This window comes from Vidua macroura, chromosome 13, assembly GCF_024509145.1.
Source record: "Vidua macroura isolate BioBank_ID:100142 chromosome 13, ASM2450914v1, whole genome shotgun sequence".
Taxonomy (NCBI): domain Eukaryota; kingdom Metazoa; phylum Chordata; class Aves; order Passeriformes; family Viduidae; genus Vidua; species Vidua macroura.
Window position 1 is genome coordinate 1,653,932 of NC_071583.1, and position 8,243 is coordinate 1,662,174.

Genomic DNA, 8,243 nt, shown 5'->3' on the forward strand with positions numbered 1-8,243 from the left:
TTGTTCCCTTTTCTATGGCACACATGAAGTACTGGAGGAGCTGGATTCCCAAAATTCACCCCAAACCTGCCATCCCTGCAGGTGCCCTGTTCTCTTGCTCGCCACGCTGTCAGGGACATTCAGTGCTGTCCTTACCAGAGGAGTTACTACAGAATCAGAGCAAGACCTCACACCACACAGCAACACGCTGTGGTTTGCAACTCTCCCTCTAGGCTGCAACAGCCTCGCTTGTGAGCTGCCAGGACTTGAGATTATTTCTTCATTTCAACTCAATTCGTGCATTTTCTAGACTACACCACACCAAAAGGTTTGTTGAGAGAACATGAGAGGATTGGTGCTGCTGTGGATAAGGTCATGTTACAGAACCACTGAGGTTGGAAAAGAATCCCAGGATCATCGAGTCCAAGCTGTGCCCAATCCTCCCCTTGGTCCCGAGCACTGAGAGCCACATCCAAGTGTTGCTTGGACACCTCCAGGGATGGGGATTCCACAGCCTCCCTGGGCAGCCCCTGCCAATGCCTGACAGCCCTTTCAGTGAGAATTCCTCCCAAAATTACACTTCTCATTTACAACCAGAGATCACAACTGTCCCCTACAGCCCCTCCACTCTGTTCATCAGTCCCAGGACAGTTCCATTCATCCAAACCTGCAGCTCCACCAACCACCACCAAAGAAATAAACCGAATGCTCCCCCTCCTGTGCTCTTCTCTAAGGCCTCCTCCACCCTCCAACGATGGTGTCAGGATTAGCACATCTCACAAAAACCATTTCCCCGAGCTAAGCCCCACCCCATGATTGCAAAGGCAAACCAAACTTACTCCTGTTTGTTTACTTCCTAATTTATGAAACCTGGTAAGAGGAAACTATTTTCAAGGCTTAATCAACACTGCAAAACAAGCAGATGGGGGAAAAAAACCTCATCTAAGCAAACACTTTAATCTTGGGGAAATAAGGTATTTTAACAAGAAAAACCCCTGTTATTGACAAACAATGTTTTCTGTTAAAGAAAACATTCGAAATAATCAGCTCAGCTTGTTTTGAAACACACTGGAACTGTGGTTTTGTTTTCACAGCGATTCCTTGTTTTGGTTTAGGCACACTGAGCACTGCAGCTTCGCACCAGCTCAAGCTGCTGAGTCCCACAGTGCTCAATTCCCACGTTTGTTTCACCAAGTGTCCTGTTAGCCCTGATTTTCTGGCCTGATGGATGCCACCAGCCTTCCCCACTCACTGAACAGCCAGTGCTGGGCAGCCAAAGCTCTGCTCCAGCCTGCAGTGCTGTTCCTGCTTACACCAGCACAACCACCAGGCACTCAGACCATGGAACACTTGCTGTGTGAGGAAAGTGGTGTAAATCAAGGTACAAAAAAGAAACCAATGAGAAATCCAGCGCCTGGTAGCCCATTAAGGCGGCCACAGAGGAAGCACTGAGGGGAAGGAAGGGATGTTGGCCTCACATGGCATCCCACACTGCCACAGCTGAGCCCTGCAAGGAAAGCAGCTCCAGCACGGGCCTCTGGCCTGGGCTCAGAGTCAGCCAACCCTCTGGCTCAACGCGCCTGGAAGTCCTGGGATAGCAGGCTAATTTCTGAGCCCAGGAAAACAACCTCAAAGGCAAACAACTAAACACACTCTAAGAAATAAAACACGTGCACAGGTACCGACCCTCACTAATAAACAAAGCCAGCGGCTCCCAGCACGCACTACTCCCCACACGACTTGCAGTCACTAAATCTTCATCAGGCAAAGATCTGGATTGTATTAGCCGCGTTCTCCCTTCCTGATTTGCGAGCAGCAGGACCGCAGCCCAATCCATCCTGCGGCTGAGCAGGCACAGAACCGTGGCACGGCAATAAATTCAACTCAAGCCTTTCACCTGTTGGAGTCCTTTCAGACGAACTCCTGGCAGCCAGAGCGAACCCACCTGGGGCAGGGAGGGGAAGGGCTGCGCCAGCCGCAGCCGGTCCCGCCGCACGGAGCATTTCTCCCTGCGGGGAAAAGCCCGCACGGCGAGCCCGTGCCCCGCCGCAGGAGCCCCCAACAACCCGCGGGAGTCGGGCGCTCGGCACGAAGCCGTGAAGCCGCTGGGGACTGTGGCAAATCCCACGTACACGGCATGGGGAATGCACATGTGCCCCCACCCCTTCCCCCGCCGAGGTCCAGTTATTGTAGTCCAGGAAACGGCCAAATATTTGGCCTGTCGGGCCAGTCACCGGGACCCTCCGAACCATCCACCCACGGCTGCCCGCTTTTTGACCATTTAAGAGGAAGATCGCCCACAGCCAAGTCCCCACCGGCGCTCACAAGTGTTTACATAACACAAACATCCCTCGCAGCCGAGCCCCGAGCACGGGGGCAAAAACACGGGGAAAGTTGGAGCGGACGCGCCGCTCCGCTGCCGAGCCCGCGCTGCTCCAGGGGACGGGACCCCGCTCCGGCAGCGCTGCAGGACCCGCCGGGACGGCGGAGGGGTCTCCGCCCGGTCCTGCGAGGGCTGCGGCGGCCGGGCATCCCCGCCGAGCACGGGAATGCATCCCTGCACAGCAGCGGGCTGCATTCCCGGGTATCCCCGCCTAGCAACGGGCTGCATCCCCGGGTATCCCCGCCCAGCACCAAGCTGCATCCCTCGGGCTGCGGGACGGGGCTGCCCCGACGGTCACTCACCGCCTCCCTGCCTGCCCAGCCGTGCCCGCTCTCTCCCGGCCGTACCTGGCTGCGGAGGCGGCGGGGCGGGCTATGGACAGCTCGGCAGCTCCATTTCGGCGGCGCTCCCGGTCCCGCTCCCGGAGGCTGCGCCCGCCGCCGCCTTAGCCGCGCGTCCACATGGTCACTGCGCTCCGCGCCCGCCGCCGCGCCTTAAATAACCCAGGAGGCACGCCGGGTAACCGAGTCCTGCCGCCGCCGCAACGCCGCGGGGGCGCGTCCCGCAGGACTACAGCTCCCGGCGTGCCCCGCGCCGCGCTCCGGGCGGGGGCAGCGGACAGCGGAGACCCACCGGGTCCGTGCGGTCAGGGACGGGGATGGACCCCCGGGTCCGTGCGGTCACTGCTGGGGATGGACCCCCGTGTCTGTGCGGTCAGGGACGGGGATGGACCCCCGGGTCCGTGCGGTCACTGCTGGGGATGGACCCTCGGGTCCGTGCGGTCAGGGACGGGGATGGACCCCCGGGTCCGTGCGGTAACTGCTGGGGATGGACCCCCGTGTCTGTTCGGTCAGTGACAGGGATGACCCCCGGGTCCGTGCGGTCAGTGACGGGGATGGACCCTCGGGTCTGTTCGGTCACTGCTGGGGATGGACCCTCGGGTCCGTGCGGTCACTGCTGGGGATGGACCCCCGGGTCCGTGCGGTCACTGGGGGGGGTGGACCCCCGTGTCTGTTCGGTCAGTGACGGGGATGATTCCCGGTTCCGTGCGTTCAGTGACGGGGATGGACCCCCGGGTCCGTGCGGTCAGTGACAGGGATGGACCCCCGGGTCCGTGCGGTCACTGCTGGGGATGGACCCCCGGTTCCGTGCGGTCAGGGACGGGGATGGACCCCCGTGTCTGTTCGGTCAGTGACGGGGATGACCCCCGGGTCCGTGCGGTCAGTGAGAGGGGCGAACACCCCCCGGCTGGGGACGCGGATGTGTTTTGGTCCCGGGGGCTCCGCACGGAGCCCTGGAGCGGGCAGGGGGTGAGCGTACGGGAGTAGCGGGCACAGAGGCTGGGAGAGTAAACACTGGGTAAACACTGAGTAAAGCAGGAGCCAGCGCTGTTTGTGGAGCGCAGAATAGCGGGGAGGTGAGGGCTGAGGTGAGCACCTGCCTGCACAGGTGCTGTCACCTGTGCCGTGACTCAGGTGCGAGCCCTTGGCTGGGCAGAGTCACGGCTGCTCTGCCGGAGCGGCTCCAAACTCTGGAAATAGCGAGTGTCACTGGAGTTCTTCACTAAAATTACAGCATGGGGGTATCACTTATGAAGTACCACAACTTCAACCAGAATGACCAGCAGCGAATAAAAAATAGCAACATTTCATTTATTGTATTATGTAATTATTTGTCCTTAAATATTAGCCAAGGTTATTCCCCACAGTTCCAGCCTAATTTTCCTGCCCTCTGTGGCTGGCTGGCAGCAGCCAGAGCCATGGCTGGGTGCAATGTTTGCCTGCAGAACAACTGTATCGCTTTAACTGGGATTTAGGGGAAGGAAACTGTTCCCTCGGCTCACTCTCACGCACGCCCACCTGCTGCCGTGGGTAACAGGTAGGAATGGTGGCCAGCTCCTCGCTTGTCTCCCTCTCTACAGCAGCAGGATAACGCTGGTGAATGGGAACAAGCCCAGATTAGCCAGTTTGGCATCCACATAACTTCCCCTGCACTGGCTCTCCATTAAAAATACCTCCAGAGGAGTCATAGCTGTGGAGCAAGGATATGCAGAAGCTGAAGGCTGTGACTCAGGAACTGAAGTGAAGGTCAGAGAACAGAGTTTTATGGGTTTCCTACAGGGCTGCAATACTACAAGCCATTACTCATCAGGAATTTGGCAGAGTAGCGGTGCCTAATATCATTAGATAATCCTAATGAATTCTTGTGTAATCAAATCTAATCTCTGGATGGCTTCAGCAGGCGGAGGCTGTGAGTGGCTCCAAGGCAGTGACAGAAGGGCTGTCACCAGAGCCAGGGGCAGAGCTTTGCCTGCTGAGCACCTTGAGCAGCTCTGCAAACAGTGTGCCTTAAAATAGCTCCAGCACTGAGGCATAAATCCGAGCAGCAGCACTGGGGGAGAACACTGAATGAGCTGCCCAGGGGGGGAACGGAGGCTGCCCCTCTGGAGGCATTCCTCTCCCAAATGCCAAATCCCAAAGGGCACATTTTTGCTTGGGCTACGTTTGATTCTGGGTCTTGGTCAGTTCTTCAAAGGCTGAGGAGCTCACAGCATCCCAGAATGGTCCGAGTTGCTCCAAGCCCCATCCAACCTGGTCTTGGACACTTCCAGGGATGAGGCAGCCACAGCTGCTCTCACTGGGCACCTTGTGCCAGGGTCTCCCCACCCTCACAGGGAGCCATTTCTTCCTGATATCCAACCTAAACCTATTCTCTGTCAGCTGGAATCCATTCCCGCTTGTCCTGTCATTACATGCTCTGATGGCCCCTCACCAATTTTTGGGCCTTCAGCCAAAAATAGTGACCAAGCTCTGCGAAGAACTTGCTAGATTTTGAAAGGGTGCTGGCAAAGACAAGATCATCGTGGAAGTTTCCAATGCAGGAGAACGTTTCCATTTGTCTTTAGGAACTTGCTCTGGGATGCTGCTGCAGGCACAGAGAGTTCATGGGGTTCCTATAATCTTACAGCATTGAAAAGAGGTAAAATTGTAGAGCAGGGTGAGAGTGGGAAAGGTCACCTTGGGAAGGACCAGAGTATCCCCTTAAGGGATTTTCCCTGACAATGGGACCTACAGGAGGCAGCCCTGAGATGGGAACAGAGTCCTGTTCACTCAGTAGCAAATGAGGGCTGGGCTTGGGGCCCACACACCCCCAGAGGGTCAGGGGAATGAACTCAAGAATTCAGAAAGGAAATAGTGAAAAAACACTACTTGGTAGGTATCACTTCAGCCCTGGGAGCTGCACTATGAATGTTTGGCCCAATTTCACATGTGGTTTCAGTCACAGGAAAACAACTTGTGAGGGATTTTTATATCTTGCTATGGGAGTACTTTGTTCTTTTTCTCATTTTCAAACCTTTTTCTGCTCCACTCCTACTTTATTTTTAGCAATTATGGAAATTCAGCACTGATGAAAGATGTTAAAATGAAGTTTGAAGTCTTTTATTTGCTTTTTATTTCGATTGCCTTGTTTTACGTTGACAAATTTACAACTAACCATTGGCTTCCCTGGACAGTTTTGGAAACATTGCACCTCCAGCCTGCGGGGTGGATTTGCACGGGTTTTGTCTCTGCTGTTTTGGTTTTGTCTCTTTTGTCAGCTGCAGGTCAACAGCCCTGGAAGAAAAAGGAGAGCGGAAGATATTCCAGGACTCTGAGGATCAATCTGTCTCCTCTTGCTCATGGCTGGTCTTCACAATGGGGAAGATGATCCCAGAAGTTCCCCGTGCTTAGGGAGATCCATGCAGGCACTCAGGGATGAAAAGCACTCCTGACAAATGCTGGAACACCTCAGCCTCTCAGTGAAGTGCTGGAAAATCTCTCATTCCCATCACATTTTAATAACAGCAAGATCAGAAGCGTGGGGACTCGGTGTGAGGAGAGAAAAAAACTAAAGCTGAGCACAAAATGATCCACAGCAGCAGAAGTTCTCCAAGTCCTCAGGATCTCAGACTGAAGTTGGATGTTGCTCAGAAGCAAACTGTAATTATTTCATCTGTTCTCCGGGGAGAGTAAGGAATATGAACCCTCCTGATGGAACTACACAAATGATGCACACCAGAATTCCAGGGAAACGAGCCATGAGAACGAGTGGGCAGGATACACTAGAGAGCTGTCCCAGCTCGTTGGAAATCAGCTGATTTTCCTGAATTCCAGCACCACACAGCCAGAATCCCAGGGCTTTATTAAGGGGAGCTTATCCTGGCAGAGTGTTTTCAGTTCTAGAAGCCTGTAGAATTTCTGCTCTCGCTTCAGTGAATTGTGTTGGGAAATATTTAGCAGGAGAAAAGTTGGATTTAACTCTCATTTCCGTGGCCATTCATTCCTTAACAAAGGGCAAAGATCACTGCATCAACGCTAAAGGAATATTTCCATTTTCCAACCCCAAAACAGCGAGGGTTGGTTGTATAATTAAGTTTGGAGTCATTTGTTTCCCTGCACTCTGATGCTTTTCTGGAGCCCATCACAAGGCAAAAGGACCTAATGATGGCTAATTGGAATTCGAATTCAATTGGAATTGGAATTCCCTGTGGGGCCTCCCAGCACTGCCATTTTACACACAGCAAAACTTCACAGAGCAAACACATTCGAGTGCAGCTCCTTCCAGCGCTCACACACACCAAACCATAAACCCCCTCCTTCACTCATGCTTCTCTTTGCTGCCAGTATGAGCCAAAATGATATTGAGTATTTTGAATTAGCATCCCGCAGGATGAGTAAAGATCTATTTCAGCGTGGGGGATGATGTTCCGTTGACAGTTCTGAACAGAAGCTCCCACAAGAAAGTGAAGATTTTACAGAATCTCCCAACAGCTACAGTGAACTGCGGGGAAAAATGAAGAACACAGAGTTGTGAGTTCCCTGCTGGACAGCGGGAATCCCAAAGCACCCTTCCAGGAAAGGGCCTGGCACCACGCTCTTGGCGCCCCTTGTGAGACACCTGTATGGCCATTTGAGGTGCTTTATGGACGGGTGACATTCCCGTGGGCACTTGAGGTGTTTACGTGGATTGCGGAGTTCCCCGCTCGCTGCTCTCTGCACCGGCGAGGCCTCAGCGGAGCGCTGCTCCAGAGCCTCCAAAAACGCACACAGCTCTGCAGGGAGCCGGGTGGATGGGGACGGGGGGACAGCGGGGACAGGGGGGGACAGAGGGGTCAGGGGGGTCAGGGGGGACATGAGGGGACAGGGGGGATAGTGGGGTTATGAGGGGACAGAGGGGTCAGGGGGACACGAGGGGACAGGAGGGATAGTGGGGTTATGAGGGGACAGAGGGGGACATGAGGGGACAGAGGGATAGTGGGGTCACGAGGGGACAGAAGGGATAGTGGGGTTATGAAGGGACAGAGGGGGACGGGGGGGACAGTGGGGTCAGGGGGGGACACGAGGGGAGAGGAGGGATAGTGGGGTTACGAGGGGACAGGGGGGGACATGAGGGGACAGGAGGGATAGTGGGGTTATGAGGGGACAGAGTGGGACAGTGGGGACAGAGGGGGACAGTGGGGTCGGGGGGGACACGAGGGGAGAGGAGGGATAGTGGGGTTACGAGGGGACAGGGGGGGACAGTGGTTGATGCGTTGATGTCCCTGGACATGAGGGGACAGGAAGGATAGTGGGGTTACGAGGGGACAGAGGGGGACAGTGGGGTCGGGGGGGACACGAGGGGACAGAGGAATAGTGGGGTCACGAGGGGACAGAGGGGACACGAAGGGACAGGTGGGATAGTGGGGTCACGAGGGGACAGAGGGGTCGGGGGGGACAGAGGGGTCAGGGGGGACACGAGGGGACAGGAGGGATAGTGGGGTTACGAGGGGACGGGGGGGACATGAGGGATAGTGGGGTTACGAGGGGACAGTGGGGTCGGGGGGGACACGAGGGGACAGCCC

At 55.5% G+C, this 8,243-nt stretch overlaps 1 long non-coding RNA gene across 1 annotated transcript; it reads right to left on the reverse strand.

Moving 5' to 3' along the window:
- Window positions 1–5,786: 5,786 nt before the first annotated feature.
- Window positions 5,787–7,491, reverse strand: LOC128814011 (uncharacterized). The gene is made up of 2 exons (XR_008439249.1): window positions 7,301–7,491; window positions 5,787–7,183 (listed from the first exon to the last, which is right to left on the reverse strand). It is a non-coding gene; the product is annotated as an uncharacterized LOC128814011 (long non-coding RNA).
- Between the last annotated feature and the right edge of the window lie 752 nt (window positions 7,492–8,243).